The sequence below is a fragment of the Homalodisca vitripennis genome, chromosome 3, assembly GCF_021130785.1.
Source record: "Homalodisca vitripennis isolate AUS2020 chromosome 3, UT_GWSS_2.1, whole genome shotgun sequence".
Taxonomy (NCBI): Eukaryota; Metazoa; Arthropoda; class Insecta; order Hemiptera; family Cicadellidae; genus Homalodisca; species Homalodisca vitripennis.
Window position 1 is genome coordinate 183,253,060 of NC_060209.1, and position 26,257 is coordinate 183,279,316.

At 33.8% G+C, this 26,257-nt stretch overlaps 1 protein-coding gene across 2 annotated transcripts in view; it reads right to left on the reverse strand.

Moving 5' to 3' along the window:
• LOC124357834 (elongation of very long chain fatty acids protein 4-like) overlaps positions 1-12,860 on the reverse strand; it is a 28,715-nt gene extending 15,855 nt beyond the window's left edge. The window contains exon 1 of one of the 2 annotated variants that reach the window (XM_046809901.1): positions 12,733-12,860. The gene's annotated coding sequence lies outside the window, so the exon portion shown is untranslated. Of the gene's footprint in view, positions 1-5,046; positions 5,095-12,732 lie in introns of those variants that run through there. The other variant, XM_046809902.1, reaches the window with a different exon arrangement.
• Between the last annotated feature and the right edge of the window lie 13,397 nt (positions 12,861-26,257).

Genomic DNA, 26,257 nt, shown 5'->3' on the forward strand with positions numbered 1-26,257 from the left:
AACTGTTCTAAAGGATGACGCTAATTTAAATTTAACAAAAATGTCTAGTTTAATTGTATGTAACTAAACAACAGCTGATTGAGACAACATAAAGTAACTTTTGAAGTAGGTTGTTGTTCGTAATACAAGAGATGTAATAATCACCACCATGTGGTTAAGTGCTTTCAGATTCCAGGTGCTTCCTCTTTCCAGAGTGCTCAGATTCCAGATTCCTTTCACCTCTTTAGGTGCTTTTATGTCAAAATTTCGCCTCTATAAATAAACAGATTTTTAATTTCATTTATGAGTCACACAATAAACAACTTAAATTCTTCAATATGTAGTTACTAAAGGTAACTTTCATGTTTCAGAAGTACCGTCAATTATACCATAATAGCTCAACTCTGGATAGTCAACATTATTACTGATTTTAAAGTTTAAGTTCTTTCTATAACTTTTTAAAAGACAGATTTCTAACAACAGTTTTCACCACTGAACTTAGATTTTAAAAATATGAAAATAGATACGTCATACTTATTTCAAAACCTTATTAAATTATGTGCACCAAAACTAGCCAAACTGAAAGTATTTCTTTCATAGAGACAGTAAAAATTATAATTCACTATTAAATTTTTCACATACTCCATACTTTACGGACGCACTGTACTTATATTACAATACTTTTGAATTTAAAAATGTTGAAACCTACAATAAATAATGTAAGTGTGTACGCGATGTTTCAACAGCGAACGTCGGTAAATTGTTGATAAGTAATCAGTGATACGTGACTATTAATCTAGATGATGAAGTAGAACCAAACCCTCCCTCTTTATTATAATTTTTTAATCAAGATGCAATATTTTACCTAATGTCCTAAAAGAATTGAATGCTCAAACAAAAGATGACTTTGCAAAATATTGTGACGCTAATCATTTGTGTGTGAGTATAACCCTCTCATTTTTGTAGACTTTGGAAATGTGAATATTTATGTAGTGTATTGATTTCTTCAATAAAGCCAGCAGCACCAAGTTGACGTTGCAAATATTTTGACGCTGATCATTTGTATATGAGTAGGACCCTTTCATTTTTGTAGACTATGTGAATGTGAATACTTAAATATTTTATTGATTTCTCCAATAAAGCCAGCAGGACAAAGATTTCATTGTAAATATTTTGATGCAAACCATTTGTGTATGAGTAGGACCCTTCCATTGTTGTAGACTATGTGAATGTGGATATTTAAGTATTACATAATCCAAGCAGGACGTTGTGTATTTTAGCTGTTTACAATACTGAAGAATCTACACTGTTTATAACAGTCTACACATCCTGTTCATAGTTTCGCCCCTTTCCTCATTGGTTCTTGAGGTTTATTTGTTAAACAGGGCTTAAGATATTTAATATTAAATCCAGTGAAACATGAAACAAACATTCGGCCCGAAATGATAAAACTAATCTCTCGTTCGAAGAATAGAGTCGAATTAGACCGAAATTATTGTCACATCTAGTTTAGTAAATAATCTTAAATCGCGGCGACAGTAGGCTAGTCGATAAATAAGCAGAACAGATCTACTCCTTCCATTCCTCCGTGAACAACAAGTTGTTATGCCATAATTAATTTGTTTTCAACTTTCTGAGCTACACCTGACTGAACGAAATACCTCGACTGTTAAGGGTTAGTAATCTTTATAGTTTTGCTATACCGCCTGTTGCGGATACACAGAAGTTATAGTCAGAGAGCCAATTTACCTAAGCCCACAACATAGTCTCTTTGAAATCGGTAAAAGAATGTTTACAAAGTATGAAACCGCTCGTCAGACAATCTAGTTATGGCGGAGGTCGAAATAGCAGGGTATTGAAATGGTTAAAAATATGAAACGATAATTTTTTCTCACATTATATTTATTCTAGCTGATACACTTAAAACACACAGATACATAAATAATGGTCAAATCACGAGATAAGGAGTGTCAGTTAAGAGCGCTTTAAGGGTCAGTTTATAATTAGTTGAAGCCGATTTAACATTTATTTACGAGTATAACAGTTGGTTTTAAATGTATAAAGCTAAGAAATTAGTATGATTTGAAAGAATATATCCTAATAATGCGAAAGTGCCTTTGTTTTTTTGTTTTGCTTTCACGCGTAAACGATTCAACCGATTGTACTGAAAGTTTACATGGACATTCTTACGGTCCCTAGGATGAATATAGGCATATTCTTATTTCGAAAAATCTCCGGGCTTCGCCCCACTAGTCTTTAATGTAGCAGATAATCCATCTTGGTCTCTAACGTTCTAAAATATTAATTGTAAGACCCTGTCTAATTCAACCAACTGTTCTGTATAACATTATTTTATGACACCAAAAAAATATGCTTAATTAATTTCACCACTATTTTCAGTTTGTTTGTAAATTCTCGAAGGAGTAACCATTAGTTTTCACGCCGTTTTCTATTTCAACAATTCGGTAAGTACTATTTACCTTTAAAAATGTCCTAAAACACAAAATGGTCAGAATTGGACGCAGAACACCCTTTCAAGTAGTGTGCAAGAACTATGTTAGATGAAAGTTCGTTGGACTGTGCTGTTAAACTAATGTACTAATTCCCGTTGTAAAATACTAAAAATTATTTTTCAGTTTATAAAGAAACCAAACTTGTAAATAGTGTCATTTTAATGTCCTTTTAACTGTACAATTTTAGCAAATATTAAGTAATAGATATAAAAGACAAAGTTACTGTGTAAGTTTTACTATAAAATCAAAGCCTGTCATAAAACCAATTTTATTTCTCTTATGATAAAATTACGCTTCTCTGATCTGTGATATATATTTTCTGATCGGAAAACTTACAACTATGAAACAAAAGTACTAAAAACTAAATGAATTAAAATGGCCATAAATATACACTTTTTGACGTCCCGACCCCAACCTTGATCGTGGCAACAAAGCTAACTCAAGATTGGCGTCGAAAATATAATTCTCTCTAACCATAAGTACTCATACAGGCGCAAAACCAACGATATCTGTGTGAAGCCGAGGGGAACTGCTAGTGATTTCATATTTTTAACCCTTTTGATACTCTCCTGTTTCGACCTCCACAAAAAAACAGCGTGTCTAACGAACGTACTGTATATTGATTCTTAGAGGAGTTTCTCTATCAGTTTCAAGAAGAAGCAGGTTCTGTCCTTATACAATACATATAAGCTCTCTGCTCCTTGACTACTAGCTCAGGTTAGAAAAGTGACTGGACTTTGGTATCTATAATGCATTATGAGTACAATAGCATTTTCATGTAATAAATATATTTAGTTTGCATAAACTACAGATAGTGTCAAATAAAGCGTGTATCGATTATCTGCCACTTTGTTGTTGTAAAATATTTACAAATAAACTCATTATAATCTATTTGTTAACCTATTATCATTGATCTGATCATTTCTTAATCCTCAAAGAAAAGTCCAAGCTTCGGTTGTTAATTTAATTTGGTTTTGAGAATTATTATACGATTCGATATTAAGATACGATATAATATATCGTATGGGTTTTCATGTTAGCATTCTTATATTGTCCTATACTCTTAACTAATATTTTCTGCAAATAAGAACAACTAATTGAATAACCAATATCAGTTGCCAAGATTGAAAATTAACAGTGCGAGTATAAATTATTAAAAATACATAAGGTTCTAAATTTTTGGCTGGGTAATCAATTACAGGCTTCTATGGCATTCTTACAAAGCTACGGTTAATTTTCCCATTTTTATAGAGTGTAACATTAATTATAACTTGATAAATAAGTTAATACTAAGTTACATTTGCTATTCGTGTTTATGAAATATTTAATTTCTGGAATATTGGATTATAATAATGAACTTATTATACTGATAAAATATTTAGGGATTCTTGCATACAATGTTTTAAAAGACTATTTTAACTAAACTTACGAAAACAAATGGTGTACGTGTAATGTTTCTTGAACATTAAAGTAATTAACGTAAACGTTTTAGATGTATCCACTTGGTCTGCACGATTACCTTTCTAGTTATATGTTAATGGTCAAATGAAAAGCACTCTAAAGGGACAACAGAGACAGAATTTAAATTATATTTGAAACGCTAGCTCAAAATTTTGTTTATTTATTTCGTTGTATCAATGACAATTTGAAAATTTAGGAGTCTTTGATATTATTATAAAAACTCTGAAACACTTGAGGTAAAACTATATCATACAATTTCCGGGCTTCGTCTCCTGGGCGGTAAAAACACGATTGGGTTCCTAAAAATGTTGTTTTCACAACTATAAGTAATACAATAATAACTGAGAACAATTCTTAGAGAAGTGGGCATGGTTATTTCATGTGTTTCTACTAATGGGCTATAGAAAACGTACTTGTCTATTAGTTATTTTTATTAAATAACGTTATAGTTAAAATTAATCATAATATCACATACAGTAAATAAAAAGCATGGCCAATACAGTATATAAGTTAATCATTTAAAAGTGTACATCGCACACACAAATGTTTCACCAATAAGTCAAAAATTGAGATATTAATTTGAAATTTTCTTAGTTTGGAGCTCAAAGCAGATCTTACAAAGCGATTGCTGTAGCCATGAAAACTGCTTTACTGCTTTCCTTTCGACAACGACTTCAATTTTTATTTCATTTTCACTTGATTTATTTAAAGCCCTACTCAATAGAATGTAAGCGCTTGCTTTTTATGTCCTTTATATGGCTGTGCAAAGTTTAAACTTCACTTTAATCTTTTTATCAACTTATGTCTGAAATTGAATAATATGAATGAAAAATATTAGTTACACAAAGTACATGTATTTGCATATTTTGCTGTATTGAATTTTCCATACTTTAATATTTTAAACCTAATTTGCTCTTATCAATGTTATTATAAGTAACGCACGATCTAAAATGCGTAAGGGACGTGTGTTATGTTTTTAGACACAATTTTAGATATGTTCTTTTAAACGTGCATATATTTATTTGTTTTTAAATATTACGTTAGTTTTTGTCAAAATAAACTCAGTGCGATGGAAGGCAAGGCGCTTACTTACCTACGGTCGCTGATTGACGGGTGGCTGCCGTGCGATAGGCGAGGGTATCCGTGGGGGACTGAGCTACAAGCAGCAGGAGCAGCAGACAGACAGACAAACAGAAGGACGACCCACTTCCCCCTCCCCACCTAACTGCACCTAAGTGGTTAGGTACGCTTAAAACTGCTTAATTACGCCGTGAGGAGAAGCAATAATTTTGTCACCATAACATGATCAGTTAATAACGGTATTTAAATCTACCATTTAGAAATCATAAAATAATAATTTACGATTGTTTTTTTATTATATATATATATATATATATATATATATATATATATATATATATAATATATATATATATTATTTTAATAAAACTATTTGGTATTTTGTTTGGAAAAGGATCTGGTAAAATTATAGAGCAATGAATATTAGCGACAAAAAAATGTATTGTAAAAACTTTTTTCTTTATCGTGCAAACATATTGATGACAATTTTGTTATATCTGTTGTAACATACATCCTACATACATTTTGTCCGTAGATGGAGGTCTGATCGAACATGTTCTAATTAGTAAACAAATATTCATTTTGACACGTACAAACACACGTGCACAAAGTCACTTGAACAGTTATCGCAAATTTAGTACAATCATTTTTCTATCCTAATACTAATAATATTTTAACGCGAAAGTACCTTTGTTTGTTTGTTTTTTGCTTTCACGCGAAACTACTTAACCGATTGTACTGAAACTTTACATGGACATTCTTACGGACCCTGGGATGAATATATTCTTAATACAAAAAACTTTTCGGGCTATAACCCCACTGGTCTTTAAAGTAGCGAAAAATCTAATCTTGGCACCTAAAGTATAAAAATATGGATGCACAGAACCTGTATAATGCTATAAACCTGTTTTACGACAACGCAACTATATGTTTAATTAATTTAACAACTATTTTCAATTTGTATACATTTATAGTGTGTAAATCCTCTAAGGAATCAACCATTCGTTTTGTCGCCGTTTTTAGATTTCCAGTGAAATGGGTGAGTAATCATTTAGGCTAATTTATAAAATGTCCTAAAACATAAGATAGTCAGAACTTGACTCCGAAGACTCTCTTTGAAGCAGTCAGCAAGAACTATACTAGATGAAAGTTCGCTGGACTGTGCTTCTGAACTAATGTACCAATTTCAGCTTTAAATGTTCTAATATATTTAAAATATTTTTGAGTGTATAAAGAACGTAAAATGAAATGCATAAGAGTGTAATACGTAAATAGTGTCATTCTCAATGTACTTTAACTGTACATTTTTTGCAAATATTAAGTATTAGATATAAAGGACAAAGTTACTATCTAAGTTTTACTTTCATTTAAATAACCATATTATAAAACCCGACTTAGTTGTCTTTTTATAAAATTAGGCTTCTCTGATCTGATATAGGCTATATATATTCTTGATCGGGAAACAAGATAAAATCAGTTATGGAACAATAAATACGGACCAGAGTAAATTGTAATGACCATAAATATACACTTTTTTATAGATTTTCTTGATCGTGGCAACAAGGCAAACTCAACATTGGCGTCGGAAATATAATTCACTCGAACCAGAAGTTAGTGCTCATACAGGTGCAAACCCCACGTAACATAGTGCGTAGCCGCTGGTAACTACTAGTAGTGTATATTTTTAACAGCTGGTCTAATAGTATTAAAACAGTCATGTTATAACTTATTTTCTGTACACGTTTTTATAACTCAAAATATTGCAAGACTTACGCACTCACGACTTTTTGTAACTTATTGTACTTATGGGCCCATGCTATGGTTGATAGTTTTTGTAGTAACTTCAAACTTTATAACTCATTCGTCAAAGTGTAACTAAAAGATTATTTCTTCTTCTGTAGTTAACGGTAAAGATATTTGATTCTACTGAATGTAAATTTAGCAGTACTGAAACGATCTTGAAATAAATATTCCGGTCGCAATGTACAAATGGAATAAGATTAGACTGATAAGGTGGTGCAATTGAGTTTGGTTGGGATTATTTTTTAAAATTTTAAATTCATGTCCTTTAATAACTTTATTGAAAACAAAACAATAGACATTTCTTACACCATTAGGAATTACAGACATTTAAAGTATAGAATATTACATATTTCTTAATTTATTGCGTTAAATATAAATAAACTAAAATCCTACAATTGATAAGCATATTATCACCATAATACTAATGTTATATTATAATCAGCTGATTGAAGCATTTACATTTAAAACAGCTGATTGTTGTCACTCACCAGAAGTAAAATACTCATTAGTACTAGAATTTTCAAAAGCCAATTAGCCTATCTCCCTTAATTTTATTAATAGACTTTTTTATATTTGGTACCGTTGGATTTTGAATGAGATTTTTTAAAATAAATTATGATATCTGTTACTTTTTATGTTACGTCATGTGTAATTTTTGTGATATTTACGTTTAAAGTTTTTAAGATACTGCTATTTTGAAAAAGAAGTCTGTGGAAAATTTTTTTCCTGTGAGTATCTATATACCAAATTTCAACTTATTACAAGCCATTCTTAAATAAAAATTAGTTTATTATGCGGCTGTATGGCTAATTATTGAGTTAGAAAACTGAATTGATATTTTCGTTTTTCTCTGGTATAGCTATAACACATAAAATCATTGATAGAGGGTTCTAGGACACTCTGTATAAGGTAATTCTGTATAAGAATTACCAAATGCAATAGAAAGAGTAAATAGTATAAAACAATCTATCTGTAATAAAAGTACGTTTATTGAGGTAAATTTTTTTATGTTCTAGTCTTTTTAATAATTTTTTGCAACTAAAATTAAGAATAAACAATAATTTAATGGGGGATAACGTATAATAAATAAAATAAGAACGTAGACTAATAATTACAGATTATAAAATATATTTCGTGGAATATCAGCAGGAAATACAAATTTATTGTAGTAAACTGAAATTATTAGTGCAATGACGATTATTTTTAGAAATCATACCAACAGTCTTCATGTGTTTTCTGAGAACTGTTTTGAGTTTTTTTGTAGTGTTCAGTTTTAACACCTCTATTTTTATAAATGTAAGTTTTAGTATACAAAGCCTAATTTGAAACAGTAGGCCTATATTCTTTTTATTTTAGCGTCCAATACGATATTACATACTTTACATCCTAAAATATCGACTAAAAATCTTGAGTTTTTACTTTTTAAGTTTTCACAACTACCATCCTGGGGTAGGTTATACGTCTTTGTGTATACAATAGACACACGTCATTAATGTATTAAATCAAATTTCAGGAAAAGTGGCATAACAATTTTATGACTGTTTCAGTACGAACATGTATTTTATTTTAAAGCTAATAAATGCGTTGAATCAATTTATATTTTATATTATAAAAATTTAATAAAATAAATTTAAATGAAAAAAAACTCTAACACAATCATACCAACTTAAAAAATTGGTAGATGGTTTAACACGTGTATACAGATAAGTTCACAAACATATGGTATTACTAAGCTAAATTAAACTTACTGTGTCAAATGAAAACATATATTACACATAAATATAATATTGCTATAACCCTATTAAAATAAATCCATAAAACTAAATTTAAATACCTTTTAAACAAACCATATCTACTTTAGTGTAACATTTAGTTTGACAAATTAATACTGATATAGGTTATGTGCACAACATGAAAATTAAATATATTAAAGTGAATTAGTAATTTTAAATTAAGATACAGTACTACGTAGAAACTGTTTACTATTGGAATTTTATTATCAAATTTAAAATTTAAATATGTCATTATTACATTTACTTTTACAAAACCGACGAGGGTACGTTTTAAGAAATTAAAAAATTTGTAATAAAGATTGTCACATTTCTGAAACTCTAGTTTACCCAAATTGGTAGGAAATTATTCCATAAACATTTCTCGCTTAGAGAAATTAATGTAAGGAAATAGAATAAGGGTATTGCAGGGTATTAAAAGACTCGTATCTTGGGTTTTATAAATACATATAAAACCCAAGATACGAGTCTTTTAATACCCTTCAATACCCTTTTTCTATATATATCGTAGTCGGTGAATGATGACCTTTGTCACTGGTTTAACTACCAACGGAAAAGCTAAACAACATTTATTTGTAATTCAATTGACTTTGAAGTTACTGTATCTTTCCGAGTTTTATTCAAAACTAATTTGTGCATTCGTGTACGGTTACGTGCTAAACCCACAACTTACGATTTAAGAGTTAATCGGCAGGTCAAGACCGAGGCTCACATAAACAAGATTCAGCTGAAGAACGATAAATGTTTTATTTTTACAAGATTTGTACGCAACAAACATTAATTTTATTGGTAACCTGAGTGTTTATATTATTTTAAGTAGATTTTGTATACATTTTAAATTTTCTAGATAACTTCATTGAACATGACCCCTAGAACCCAAAAGTACCCCCAGTTTTACATTTAATATAAGGCACTTTGGGAAACTAAGACTGTCCCAAAAAGTTTCGCAAAAACCCGCTTGTTGGTAAGGTTGGTAAGTCACTTCGTTTCAATCTGGCGGACGTTCAAACTTTAAACCTATAAAAAATACAACAAATATTCTGGAATGCTCATAATATTTACTACACATTTTGTAATTAAAATTTGTTTTGTATTTATAACGGTTTTTGAAATATCGATTTCTTGTAAATCCCATGATAATAAATGTTTCAGTTGTCACAAAATTGTCTACTTCTTCCTACTGAGCTGGAAGGACTATATTAATGGATAGTTTAATTTAATTTAAGTTATAAGCAATACTTGACGATGGAAAGATTATGAAGGAAACAGGAATTTTCCGGACATTTGACATCGTTCAGTGATAGAAGAAAAATCAGTAACACTACGTTTCGAGATCTGCAATCTGATCTCTTCTTCAGGTGAAGATCCCTTTCTGATCAAATTGCAGATCTCGAAATGTAGTGTCACTGAATGTTTGGATCACTGAACGATGGCAAATGTCCGGAAAAATCCTGTTTCTGTTTGGTTTTTATAACATACTAGCTGTTTCCCGCGGCTCCGCACGCAATTTCCTATTGAATAATTGGGACGACGTAAGTATATCCCTGTTAAATGGAGTATCAAGTACTCCTTAGATAACTATGGTAATTGAAAGATATTTAGTAAAGAATTTCACTCTGCTGCATTGTTTTGTGTTTCTATTTAGGCTGCATTGGCTATTTATTTACAGCGCCCGTATATCTCCTCATATTGTAGTCACTGATGGAATGTTGTTTTAAGTAGTCTAAGTACACGGCCCTTCTGTTCTATCGCTTCAGCTCAGATACTATAAACATTTCGTGCCACAATGTCAAAAGTAATACAAATTTCAGTATAGTACTTTATATGCTCATATTCACATTTGTATTCATTGAATTGTATTTTTTAAGAATATTTAATTAATACTATGGCTTGAATTGCTGCTATAGTAGAAGTTAGAAAATACTAGTGTTATTGCTATTTGCAGGGCATACCTCCCGAAGCGCTTGGAATTTAGTTTCCCATTTCTGTGGAAACTGCGAAATCTATACACGTATTTTCAACTTTTTCGATTTGTTCTATTCAAAACTAATTTGGAATATTAGGAATAAAAAATAACCAAATTGGCGTACCTCTCGAAACGCTTGGAGTTTAGTTTCCCATTTCCGTGGGAACTGCGGAATCTATATACGTATTTTCAACTTTTTCGATTTGTTCTATTCAAAACTAATTTGGAATATTAGGAATAAAAAATAACCAAATTGGCGTACCTCTCGAAACGCTTGGAGTTTAGTTTCCCATTTCCGTGGGAACTGCGGAATCTATACATGTATTTTCAACTTTTTCGATTTGTTCTATTCAAAACTAATTTGGAATATTAGGAATAAAAAAATAACCAAATTGGCGTACCTCTCGAAACGCTTGGTGTTTAGTTTTCCATTTCCCTGGGAACTGCGGAATCTATACACGTATTTTCAACTTTTTCAATTTGTTCCATTCAAAACTAATTTGGAATATTAGGAATAAAAAATAACCAAATTGGCGTACCTCTGGAAACGCTTGGAGTTTAGTTTCCCATTTCCGTGGGAACTGCGGAATCTATACATGTATTTTCAACTTTTTCGATTTGTTCTATTCAAAACTAATTTAGAATATTAGGAATATAAATAACCAAATTGGCGTACCTCTCGTAACGCTTGGTGTTTAGTTTCCCATTTCCGTGGGAACTGCGGAATCTATACACGTATTTTCAACTTTTTCGATTTGTTCTATTCAAAACTAATTTGGAATATTAGGAATAAAAAATAACCAAATTGGCGTACCTCTCGAAACGCTTGGAGTTTAGTTTCCCATTTCCGTGGGAACTGCGGAATCTATACATGTATTTTCAACTTTTTCGATTTGTTCTATTCAAAACTAATTTGGAATATTAGGAATAAAAAATAACCAAATTGGCGTACCTCTCGAAACGCTTGGTGTTTAGTTTCCCATTTCCCTGAGAACTGCGGAATCTATACACGTATTTTCAACTTTTTCAATTTGTTCCATTCAAAACTAATTTAGAATATTAGGAATAAAAAACAACCAAACCGTTCAATCCGTTCTCAAATAACGCGACCATCAACGAACTGGATTTAATTTTTATTCATACAGATTGTTAAAACTAATTTTGTGAATCTGAAGTTGTTTGCGAGAAATTTACAGCTAATGCCTACAATCTTCAAAATACTACAGACTTGACATCCATGCCAGTCAGTTCCCTTCCTCTCTATTACTACAGTACAGTTACACGAGGGGCTGTTTTATTTTTTAGTTATGAAATTTAAACTCTAAATTTACCTTTCAATAATAAACTGAAACTCGATTTGATTGAAATTGTTGATTACGTTATGTATGGATGTACAATTTTCTGATAAACAGCGTCGCTACGTTTTTGCGATGATATTTATACGTAAAATACATCCACATATATGTTAGTGTAGGGAAGATTAATAAAGAAAAACATATGCTTAAAATACCAGTAGTGCAGCGATCCATATGCGAGATCGTTACGTCGCTTTTGAATTATGAACACTACTACGTTAACTTTGCTAGGAATCTAACGATACATCGTTTAATTTAACTGCTCGTACACCACCTAATTGTGCTTTTATTAATCCTAAGATATAGTTACGTGATTAAAACTAAAGTTCTGTTTATTTCGATAAATTTAACTTGAGCGCCTCACCTTTAACATTAAATAAACGTTTCCTACTTTTGAAAGGCTGGTTTGTATTAAAACAGTATTTTATAGTTAAGAATGTTATAATGTGTTTATGTTTTATAAAATTTTACTGAAACGCTATTTATTAAAGATAATGCACTGAAGTGGTCGCCTATTATCCCTATATAATCACACATTGACGTATAAGCAATGAAATTATTACAGCAATTTAAAAAATAAGGAACTTGTATTCATTAATATTTATTGCTTATAACTGCAACGATCAGATTTTTTTTAGAATCTGTTATTGGAATCAAATAAAACTATCAAATTTGTTACGAATTAAACAACCAGGGCTAACATCATGATCCCAGTGTATTATCAGTTATTGATAAAGGTCAGTGTCTAGTACAACTGATAAGTCTAGTGTATACAAGAACAATACCTGGCAGTGAATTGAAGGCTGATAATTATACGTCACAGTTACATTACTAATCACTCTATTCCTGGCAGTGTATGGCCACGCAGGTTGCACCCTTACTTTGACGTAAAACACCCCCACCTTTCTCGCCCACCCACTCAGTGTGGCCACAACAACGGAAGAAAATCCCTGCTCCCACTTTATAACAGCTGGAGAACAAATAAAATTACTGAGCGCAAAATCGTTGTACACCCACACATTACAAAAATGTAAATGTTTTATTATCAAAGCATGAGGCATGAATGTTTTACACTAATAGTATAATAAATTTACGGTTAGGTGTAAGAGAGGACTTAATAGTCCTAACCTAGTCAATTGAATGTTTTTCTTTGTATTCAATAAAGACATTTTTCATTTCATTTTCATATATGTGACTGGAGTTAAAACTATTTTGGACGTCATTAAAATGATTTTCCCTTCAATTTACCTCTTTTTTATAGAATGTAAAATGTGAATTAATTAAGAAACGCATACTCTGCAATTTTTGTAATAACAATTTCCTCCCGGACAAATATACTGTTAAGGTATATCTATATTTTCGATATGATTACCGAATAAATCTAAAATCTGTATAAAGGCTGTGCACATGCTTAAATGCAATAATCTAAAAACAATCCAAGCAAATAATTCTAAAAAGTTTCTTCGATTAAATGCAAAACTCAAGTCTTTAAAGCCAATGCATGAAAACCTCCAGATGATGCATATTATAAATTCACAAAATTTAAATCTTTAACACATCGCTACGTCAAGCAAAAGAGAAACAACATGACTAGTGAATATGATGACAGGTTCTCAGCACTAAATCATAGCTGCCCATCATCTTCTGCCCATAAAAACATAATTAGGACTTAGGACCTAGACTTTCTATGCTAACCACTGTGATACATGCATTTCATACGAACTTAAAATCTTCGTGTGACAAGTAGTGTGAGCCAAATATCTTTTCGAATTAAAATGTGTAATTTGCTTTATTTATGGACATTTACTCAGCGTAATTTAGAGTGCAGTAAAATTTTTTTTAATTTCGTGATTTGTTTGTTTTGAAGTAATTTTCGAGTGCTTTCCCTCGCTCTACTAGTTAATATATGTATATTGTCGTCGTATAGTAATTTGAAACATTTTAAAATAATAATTAAATATAATAATTTGTATAATTATTAAAATTGTTTGGGATTTTACGTAATTGGCATTGTACTTAAAGTAACAATGTTTGATGTAAGTGCAACAGTTCTGTTATATTTTACTATATCACGTATTGGAAAATAACACAATTAATGTAGTTATTGAAGTATTTATAACTTTAAGCGAATAGCCGCAAATGTTTCTCCCGAGGCGGGTTTGTCGTTTCCCCCCCGCTTGGGAACACTGAAGTCAATCAATATTACAAGCGCAATAAGCCTACTAATGTTCATCTTCATTCATTCCATCTGTTGCTCTACGTTGAATTTCAACTTAAATTTAACGATTCTATTCTTAGACTGTACACGAATATTGCATTATGTATTTACTTAAATTTTGCTTTTCTTTTGCAGAAAAAAATCGATTTGTTCGTAAAATATGAATGGTAATTTTAACCTCAATTGGGCCAACAATAATTAATGCAAATTTTCATTAATTAATAGTGTGGGGTTCCATAGCACCTAATCACTCACACTTTAGGTGGTATAGGATTAAGAGCTATAAGATTAGGTGCTATGTACCACACAATTAATAGGCAACAAAGACTTTTCACAAATATTTTTCTATGTCGTTTGACAACATAGCAGACTAAGATATTGGTATGACCATTTAAACAGGGAGAAAATGTAAAAAAGAATTGCTCATATTTTTAAAGTTAGAGTTCAAAAGTTATTATCACACAACATACACAAATTAATTTTTTGCATTCAGGTTTCTCTTATTGTTGGATACTTTACTAAGAAATTGTACTGTTTAAAGATTATTATTGACATGGCTGAGCAAGAAAGTTAACGGATTCTAACAATCCTACTCCTAATATTTTAGGAACCATAAAGAACGGAATTTGCAAGAACAAGTTATACAAATAATTTTAATAAAGTATTTAAACTGATGTCATGTAGTATTATAAAATAGTATAACATTTGTTACACACCAACCGGATCTCAATGGATAATATAGGCTTGATCCAGTTGTGCATAGACAATTAGTTTTTGTTGTAAAACATCTAGGTCAAGATTATGGGCGACAGCAGATAGTTCCGGTACCTATAAGAGTTGGTACTGTCGGTACTTGGTCTCTAGACAGCCGGATGTACCATTTAACAGTAGTCGCCCTCTCTCTGCGCAAACATTGTTCAGCCAGCAAGATCGGTTTCTCTGCCAATAAACGCTATAACAGTTCCGCGCCGCGCTCCTCACACATTGTTCTCTTTTTACGACTCCGTAGAAAAAATCTGGGTTGTTACGAAATTGTGGTGATTTAGTGAAACGGTGACCGGTATGGCGTTGCTTGCCGAGGCGAGAACGACGGGCGACGTGTGTTCAGTTCCTCAATGCGAGAGAGGACCGTGAAGAAGACACAATGGGTGGCCTACAAACATCGTTCGGGGCTGGGGAGAGGAGAGAGTACGAGGGAGGTACTTTCACCTCTACTCGGGAAAAACATTTTGCTTAGCAGAACAGTGCGGGGAAAGTCTGAACAAAACTGGAAAGTATCAAATTGCACGGATTAGTTGGTGATAAATATTATTTTCGATAAATTGGCAATATTTTTTTAAGGAGGAGCCCCCTTTAAGCCTTATCCTGCCCGCCCTCGTGGGCCACTGACCTGTGCGTGGATCTTATCAAACAGAATAAGGGGGAGAGTCAATACAGTACAAGGTCGATGGTACTGATAAAGAGTGCAACGGTCACAGACAGGATTCGAACCTCCGCTATCTCCAGATAGCGACTGCATCAACAGGATGAATGACGACATTAAAAATATTGTTTTATGGTGTGGAAACCATGGGCTTACACTAAACCATGCAAAAACCAAACCAATACTTATATGCCACACACGTTTACGGAACTTTCTGGACCCGAACACTATTGAATCCTTAATTATTGACGGAACTACTCTACCATACTACGAAACAGTGAAAAATCTTGGTTTGACATTTAACTCGAATTTGACTTGGACGGAAGCGGTGAGGGATATATGTAAAAAAGTCTTCGCATCTGTCCACTCACTGAAACGCTTACAAAGATTTCTACCTGAACGGATCAAACTACTGTTGACAAAATCACTAGTACTTCCACACTTCAATTTACTGCAACTCTGTGATGAATGACATGACGGTAGCACTTAGTGAGAAGCTGCAAAGGACTGAAAAACTACTGTTTACGTTACGTTTATGATGTGAGACGAGACCAACACATTACACCGTACTATATTCAGGGAAATATTTTGAAATTAAAAGAACAACGATCAATCAAAATACTAAATTTTAGTTTTATTCAATTTTACAATCTGGATTTCCAAAATATTTTTCAAACTATTTCCAATTTATATCTCATGATAGTGTAAGAAGCACTCGCTCTGGTTCTCGTACCTTAAGAATGCCCCAACACAGGACTGTAGTATTTGATAGATCTTTTCAAGTGATGGGTTGTCGTCTGTGGAACTCCCTCCCCCAAGAAATCACTTCCATTGAGGGAGATCGGCGGTTTGTGGCGGCACTGAAACGTTTGTACCATGAACGGTTGGTCGGGGCGGGTCCGTCCTAGGGGTCTGTGGGTGTGGTGCTGGCATTGTGTGTGAGGAGTGTGAGTAAGACAAACTGCATATATATTATTTATTTCAAAAATATTCTTATTATATATTTATAAATTATTGTTATTAGGTATTAATTATAGTTTTTGGTTATTATTAAAGATGGAAGTTGTAGTATTATTTTGTGTCATGATTGTATACTTTTATTTTTATTTATTTTTATTTAGAAGTATCATATTTATAATTTTTTTAGTGTTTAGATTAATGTTTGATTTAATGTATTTAGTAAGGTATATTAGTGTCAATATTAATTTGGTTAATATTTGTCATGTTGTTTATTGTTCTGCTTATTGATCAGACAGGTTAAGTGTAAGAAAGGGCCATGAGGCCCTAACTTTGCCTGTTTAAATAAACAAATTTTCATTTCATTTTTTTCATTTCATCTCTAACTCAGACTCAAAGTCCAACGTCTTAGACCGCTCGGCCATCAGCACTTCCATTAAATTATTTAAGAATCCATACACTTCCGATACATATTATGTAAATGTGCTTAAAGAAGTAATACCGGTATCTAAAAATATACGTTTTTACAGCAAATGATCCTGTACATTTTATTGGTACCTTAGAAATTCCACATTCACGAGATATCGATGTTCAATTGAGTTTGTGTATGTTTTCTGTGAGCTTTAGACAAAATAAATCTAATAACCTCTAGCGTAGTCCCTCACGTATTTCAGGAAAAATACATATTTATTACAATTAAGTAAACTGAAACTAGGATGTTTTAAATAACACAGAGTCTTCTATAACCTCTATTTCCATTAATTGTGTAGATACGTATAAACACCATCTCACAATTTTATATCGGTTCGTCATTATTCGAAGCTAAGTAACCGTTAAAAAGATAAACATTTATAATGTGTATATTGGCATTTAAATTCTCATGTCGCCACCAAGTTATCGTTTGTTTTTAAAACTTCACAGAGAGAAAACTCTCAGTTTTCACGGATGTTTTGCCACAAGCAAAAGTTGTGAGCGTTGGGCCATTCTTTTGTAGGACCGCGTGCCAATTACGACCCCGAGGCGGCGATACACCAAGTACACATATATGGCAACTATAAATGAAGAATGGATGTAATTATAATAGTTGTAAACTTATGGATAAGGCGTGGCCTCGTTATTAGATAGTATATATTGTTTCAAAGCAAGTTTTATTAGTACATTAATATCCCAAATAACCAATAACATAGTCTAATAATGTTAAGTGGGTTCTGAACCACGGGGATCTATGTGTGTTAAAGTTGATGTCTCAAATTGCACACTTTGGTTTTACCTAAGGAGAAGTGATCGATTGGTACAAAAAATATTGCGATAACTCTTCATGTTTCTAAATTACCAAACCGGTCGAATCAACACGCGCACGCTGCTTCGCTAGATCTAGCTACCGCAAGAAGCAATGCTGCTAGGGCCAAAATTCGCCAAAAACTAAACCGTATTTCACATTCAGACGAGATATGCACAGCTAGTTGGATGGTACAGCAGTAGGAAGTGAAGCCAGTGAAGAGCTGTCTGGTTGACAGTGAGTGGAGTGAATCTGGCAGCAGTGAAGACAACTCATGGCGGGAAACAAAAACTCACCAATCTTGCAGCTAGCGCTAGCGCTGAATACGGCGCTCGCTGGAACTAAAACTCAACACTCTGTATAGGTTTTTTCTCTGTGGTAAGAACATTCAAGTCCAAACGATTCGCTTTCCGGCTCACTCCGAATAGTAAATCCCTGTAACAACACAGGATATCAAATAAAATGAAATCAGATTTTTATTGTCGGAACAACAACGCATGGCAAAAGTCAACTTTTTACTTGCTACAACTTTGTCATACATTCCACAATAGATCCCATTCAAACATACAATTTGCAAATTTACATACATCCATTCATTCGCTAATGATTCCCACTTCCGGCGACGGATTCAGTCAGTCTTTTTAATTGGTGGTCTCCCAATCATATGCTAAAAACTCACATTATAGAATGTTTGTGGCACTAAAAAGCGTTTCAAACGAGTTTTTAACACCTTGGGCGTTGGGGCGTTTTTTATTGAATTTGGTAATTTGTTGACGAAATGAACACCTGCCTGTGAAGGCAAGCGTTCTGTGTCTACCAGTTCGGTAGTTATCTGCCTCTAGTCTCATACGCATGCATGTCTCGGCCATTCGTCATGGCACATCTTGGTATATTCCCAGGAATTTCGAGCAGTAGACTTCTTCCACCTTTGTGTCAGCCAACTTAACAGCTGGCTCGCCATGCCTGTCTACTGATCGCAAAGCAAAATTTAGAGCATTGAATTTTGCAGAATTTGTCTTAAGATTGAGGCTGTTGAAATGTTGGACGAAATTGTTAATCGAACAAAACTCTGCTGTTCCAGAATCAATTTTGATTTGCTAATGAAACAGAGAGTCGTGTTATCAGCATACTGCACAAGTGTTCCGTGTAGAAGTCATGAACCTACGTCACTGACATAGATCAGGAAGATAATTGGACTGAGGATAGAGCCCTGTGGGACACCATAGCTCAGGTGAATTGGTTTAGATACTTTATTTGAGATCTGGCAGAAAGCCTCTGCTGCTTGCCAATCATTACATCTGAGCTGGAACCAAGAGGATGCCTAGTCTACTGCCAGTAGCGTATCCAGAAATTTTCGTTCGGGAGGGGTCCGAAACCGGGGATCCGGGGGACATTTTGTGTGTTAAAGTTCACTGGTATAAGGTAAATACCAAAATATGGAGCTTTAGTAACTACGCCTTATAGAAAGTGGAAAGATGTAAGAAGGCAAATTCAACTCTCACAGCAACTCTAGTACCGACAAATTTTCTTGTATAGCTACAGAAACTTTACGAAGTTCGATTCTGGCCGAGTAGAAGGCACCAATGTGATGTTGCATTTACTGGATAAGAAAGAAGAAGAACAAAACAGAACTTCACTCAAGCGTATATATTGATACAACTATATTGTGTGGGGAGAAAAATTAAACACCTTCGGGGACATTGGGCCACTGACGGCCGAAAACCCTTTAGAAAAGGGGGCAATTTTCTAGCGTTGCTCGGGTACAGATCAAACTAAAGGTCGGAAAATGCGTCGGAAAACTCTACTGATTAGAAGTTCGGCTGCTTTGGATTTCACTGATTGAGGTATTTATGAATGAGTTATAATGACAATTTTTTTGTATCATTACACTGTAGACGAGTACATAATGATCGGAAAAAAAACAAAAATTCACTTTCGGTCAGAAATAAAATACACATGAAGAACTCTAATGATTAGAACTTCAACTACTTCGGACTTCAGTTATTGAGGTAAACGTGATATTTTTGATCGAGTTAGAGCGATGATTTTTTTATCATTAAACTGTACTCGACTAACTATATAATTTATCGAGAAAAAAATCACTTCCGGTCGGTAAATACCGAACAAAAGCTCTCTACAGATTCAAGTTTAGACTATTTTGGATTTCACTGGTTGAGTGGTTTAGGTAAAAAGTGGTACTTAGAATTATGTTAGGACGTTGATTTTAGGTATTAATTCAACGCCGACTAATACATATATAATTAATCGAGAAACAAAACAATAAAATCACTTCCGGACGGAAAATACCAAAGCTCTCTACAGATTCAAGTTTTGACGATTTTGGATTTCACTGGTTTAGGTAAAAGTGGTACTTAGAATTATGTTAGGACGTTGATTTTAGGTATTAATTCAACGCCGACTAATACATATATAATTATCGAAAAACAAAAACAATAAAATCACTTCCGGACGGAAAATACCGAACAAAAGCTCTCTACAGATTCAAGTTTTGACGATTTTGGATTTCATTGGTTGAGTGGTTTAGGTAAAAGTGGTACTTAGAATTATGTTAGGACGTTGATTTTAGGTATTAATTCAACGGCCGACTAATACATATATAATTATCGAAAACAAAACAATAAATTCACTTCCGGACGGAAAAATACCGAACAAAAGCTCTCTACAGATTCAAGTTTAGACGATTTTGGATTTCACTGGTTGAGTGGTTGAGGTAAAAGTGGTGCTTAGAATTATGTTAGGCCGTTGATTTTAGGTATTAATTCAACGCCGACTAATACATATATAATTATCGAGAAACAAAAACAATAAAAAATCACTTCCGGACGGAAAATACGTAACAAAAGCTCTCTACAGATTCAAGTTTTGGACGATTTTGGATTTCACTGGTTGAGTCGTTGAGATAAAAATTGGTACTTAGAATTATGTTAGAACATTGATTTTTGGTATCAATTGAACACCGACTAATAACTATATAATTATCGAAGAAATATTGAAAAAAATCACTTCCGATCAGATAATACACGGGAAAACCCCTACTGATAAGAAGTTGTTCAAGCACTCAACCGGTGAAGTCCAAAAATCGTCAAAACTTGAATGTGTTAGAGAGCTTTTTCTTCGGTATTTACCGACCGGAAGTGATTTTTTTTCTGGATAATTATATAGTTAGTCGAGTACTGTTTAATGATAAAAAAATCGTCGCCCTAAGCTCAATCAAAAATACCACGTTTACCTCAATAATTGAAGTCCAAATTAGTTGAAAATTCTAATCAGTAGAGTTTTTCAAGTGTATTTTCCTACCAAAAGTGATTTTTTATATTTTTTTCGATAATTATATACACGTCTACAGTTTAATGACACCTAAAAATCAACGTCGTAACTTAATTCTAAGCGGTCATTTTTACGTCCCCAAGATGAATTTTAACGAAGTGGTCGCTAATTTAAAACTGTTCGCCGTGTTACGGTTCAGGTTACTTTGCGACGTCACGTGACCCCGCCCTATAGAAATACCGTGATTACACTACACTATCCGAAAGGGCCGAGCCCAAAAGCATCGTTTGATACTTTTATGAGTTAAACGAAGGACAATTATATTTTTAACAACGGTTACTTTAATCAATTAAATCAACCAATTTAGTATTTGTAGACAAGAGTAATGATAACTCTTCCTTTTTTCTCCTGCTCCATGCTTCATTTTTTAATGTCTTAAAATTTCGGGGGGGGGGTCCGTACCCCCTCGACCCCCCCTTCGCTACGCCACTGTCTACTGCGCTTACAGTAGCATGGAAAAAGGCACACATTTTGACAGCTGCAACCATAGTCGAATATCACATTCGGTTCCTCTCCACCCCATCCCTCCGATCACTCCTTCTGCTCGGTGGCGCTCGGAGGATGATCGGTATTTATGGGAGCAGCGCTGCGCAAGACGCAAAATGGGCTGGACCACTGGTATGACATAGCTGTTACATTTTCTTATATATATATATATATATATATATATATATATATATATATATATATATATATATATATATCTGCTTTGCGGAATCCTGAAGAACGGCGTAACGAAATATTGTGTGAACATAGAAAAATCATCTAACCCACAACTTTTGTATTCCCTAACACGGACTCCCAGGCGGGAGCAACCCATCTTTCATTCTCTACAACACAGCGCATTCCAAGATTCCTAACTGATATCTATGCTACGGCCAGTATAGGCAAGGCGCCTACCTTCACTGACACCTCGAGCCAGGACTCTCTGATAGGATTCTGTCAGACACAGGATGCCCGATGCAAATTATTCATCTGCTACCGTTCCTCTGTCAGTTATCCTCTTCATCTGTCCTCACTTTCGCCCGGCCAACGGGGCCGTCACCGTCACCACAATCGACGATCACGCTGCGCTGACAATGCGTGGCCTTGATTCCTCTGCAAGTCACTCCGCCAATGGCACATGCTCCACAGCCCTCGGCTCCGTGCCTACTTTCTTCCTCTCCAGATGCCAATGCTATTGACTTCACCCACGGTACCCAACACTTTCACGAGTCAAAACGCCTCTGACTAAACAGGAACTTGGTAGTTAGTCACACAAAAATTGTATTACTAAGCGGAAAATACTACGGATGGGTTTAGAGGGTTTGTTTAGTAAGGATTCGGCATAGAAGAATCTAGTATAGTTTCCATTATATCCCACTTGTGTTCTGGTTTTGCTCAAAGTCGATGAGATTGTTCCGAGGACGTGTGGCCATTAAGAACATTCAATGAAGGACGTACCCAGAATGTTGTTCGGCATGAAAGGGGAGGAATATACTTATACTGTCACTTTTGTGATTATGGTTTATGTACAGTATAAATATAATGATTTATACTTGAAAGGATAACAGGATTTCGGACAATTGCCATGGTTATAATTTTACAAAAGGTATAAAACAACATTCCGAGGACTGGAATCTACCCTGTTTGTCAGGTGGGGGAGGGTGTATTAATAAATACAAAAATAAAGAACAAAGAAGAAAAGAAGAGAAAGAAAAGGGTTCAAACATACCCGAAAGCTGCTTGTATTCCAGTCCAAGTGTTGTCACTGCACAGAATGCGGTAAGGAACCCAGGATTTGATTGAACCCTTTACTTTCCCTTCTTTTCTTCTTTCTGTTCTTTATTTTTGTAAGTATAATACCCTCCCCCCACCTGATGAAGTTGACATATTCCAATCCTCGAAATGTTGTGTAATACCTTTTTTTAACATACCTGTATAACAATGGAGTCCAGTCCACGCGTTGTTACTGCACGGAATGCAGTAAGGGTTTGCTTGAACCATTTTCTTTCCATTCTTTTCTTCTTTCCGTCTCTTATTTTTGTATGTAATACCCCGCCGTCTCACGACCTGACGAAGACAATAGATTCCAATCCTTTAAACGCTGTGTTATACTTTTTGTAACATACAATGATAGCAAATGTCCGAAATCATGTTATCCTTTCAAACTTTCAATGGCCAATAACAAACTTCAAACAAAGGTTTATAATTGTCAAGGTAAATGGCTAAATTCCAAATCTTGTTTATACCTAAAAGTGCACTTATAACCTGCAATTCAATGACGTTCAATCTAGTTACATTTCAAAATTTAGAAGAGACTCATCCTACATAGTTACATCCGGGATACACCCTTGCAACAATAGGATATCCATGTTTATATAACTTTCATTCGACTTAATCTGTTCGTTTTAAAGTGAATCACGTATGCCTAAGGCATGCTGTGCAGCCCACGCGATAAAGCAAGTGGCATGCATAGAAGAATGTTTTATAAAGGAGTTAACAATTCACGACTCTGCCGTTATGTACGAATCAAAATGAGTGCAGTAACAAGAATTCATGCTACTCCAAGTGGTCGATCAAGAAAACCATGTTGTCTTTATAGTGGAGTTATTTTTCTTACTATAAAACTGTAAGATTGCTCATCTTTCTTCTGATATCTAAAAGTATTGGGGTCTATGAGATTTTTTGTAGTTTTTCTGCTAGAGTAAAAGGTAAAGATACAAAAATGTTAAGAACATCAAAGAACACCCTTAACGAAAAGTAAATAAAAAATTTAATAAAAATGATAAAACAAAATAAATTAAAATACAATAGGTTTGTATCAAATTGAAGTATATCATAGTATTATTAATTACTCTTCCAAGTGTTTTTGTAATATGGTGAACCCCAAGCAGCATGCACGTGTTTTATCACATGCGCTGGTGAGGGCGCTACAGAGGATGCAAAGTTTCGATACGTCTGGATGCAATAAGAGGACTGGAAATCTTAGATCAAGAAAATGAAGAGACTGAACAATAAATTTATTTATTCGTGAGCTTAAGGTTAGCACGCCCGATTGATTAATTTAAGCCTTCGTTGTGATCTCTGCTAAACTTACTGGGCAACCGGGATTTCCTATTGGACAATTCCTTGTAAATCGTCAACTTTAATAAATTTTGTAAATAAGCCATGTGCACGTTTTCTATCATACATACATTTTGTAAATTCATACAGACATATCCATGCCGACATCATATCCAGCGTGTATTTCTTAATTTCTAAATTTCTCAGCGGCTCATCATGAATTCTTCAACAGAGTAAGATGCTTTAGACACCAGAAGGCGCTTGGGACGAGTTTTAAATCGATTTGTTTTGTTTGAATCTTTTACACTTTCAGGGAGCTTGTTGATTAGTCTGACACCAACTTGTTGGGGGAGGTGTTGAGACAACGTCAGTCTGTGATGCTGTGTTCTGAAGTTGTCCCTGCCTCTGGTTTCATATTGGTTAACTTCCCTGCCACGAACCAAGACACACTTAGGAGAATAGTACATGATCATCTCAGAAATATAAAGGCTGGGTAAAGTCAGCAATCCCAGCTCCCTGAAAGATTCCTTGCACGACTCTCTAAAGTTTAACTTTCAACCTACGATTATACATGGGCAGTTGTATTTCATCCTGTCCACACACGTTAAAATAAGAAGAAAGTATTTTACTACAAAAATATACTTGTTAATTGTGTGCAATATTCGTTATATAATCTTCTGACACCACAAATACTTTCAACCCTCACTTAATATTTGACTTTTGTTGCGTGTCTACCAAACTTGCAGACAATAACTGGGCCGACTTATCTCACATATGGCGTACGTGTGCAGTATGTTTTTATAAAACAAATTTCTCAAAATGGCTTATGGTTACGACAAAACCTTATTATGTAATATGTAGTACTTAGACCGCAACAAATCTCACCTTTCTAAAATTTTACCTGGAAAGGTATAAGAAATCAAATGTGAATCTTAAATTTCAAATTTAATTGAAACCATAATAAACATATTATTATTCATATGAATAGTTCTAATACAATTTGATGTGTGTATATAACTTGCCCCCATTTTGTTTTACTGTACAATGTAGTTTACTATCCCTGGTAAATAAATTAAAATTTTCCAATATTTATTTTTTTATTGCACGGCCTTTCGGAATAAATGATTCCATCATCAGGCACTTGTCAGGCAGATTTTGTGAAGTTCCTGATGATGGAATTATTGATTCCGAAAGGCCTTTCAATAAAAATAAATAAATTTTGGAAAATATGTATTCATTTGCCAGTGATAGTAAATTAAACTTTTTCCAATGCTCCAAGATTCTTCATGTACTAAAGTGGTTTTGTTTTTGGTTTTTTGAACACTTAGGACAAGAAGCTCATGAAACCCCTCATTGCACTTAGACCTGAAAAGACCTTTGCGCTTGTTTCAGGAGTGACAGAATATGCAGGTTAGGTTAAGTAAGATTTGGGGTAGGTCCAGCCTTTCCACTCAAAGCAGGCGGCACAGCGCTCTCTACGTCCGTGTTATGAACAGCCTAACAGAGCTCTTTCCACTCCAACAGTCATCCTCCTCAGTAGCCTAGACCTGTCGATCCTCTATTGCCCCAATATCTAGGCATGTACTGATGGTAACACCAATTGGGTTGCCCAGATGTAAGTAACAGACGGATTTTACTGAAGGAAACAGGATTTTCTGGACATTTGCCATCGTTTAGTGAAACAAAAAATCAGTAACACTACGTTTCCAGATCTGCAATCTGATCTCTTCTTCAGGTAAGATGAGACCTAGCTCCTAGGCCTAGGTGGTTGGTAAACGAATGCAGACATATTGTCACCTGTATTCTGTAGTTCAGTTTTAATGATTAGTGTTGTGTATAGTTTTGTATTAAGTGCATGTGTTAGAGTTAGTGAAGTTTGACAAACAACATAATGGTTGTGATTCCTGTCTTAGGCGTGTCACAACGCTTTGGTATGATTTGTTTATTTTTAACCTAGTTTGTAATTATGTATTAGGTTAGTTATTTACCTGAAGAAGAGATCAGATTGCATATCTCGAAACGTAGTGTTACTGATTTTTT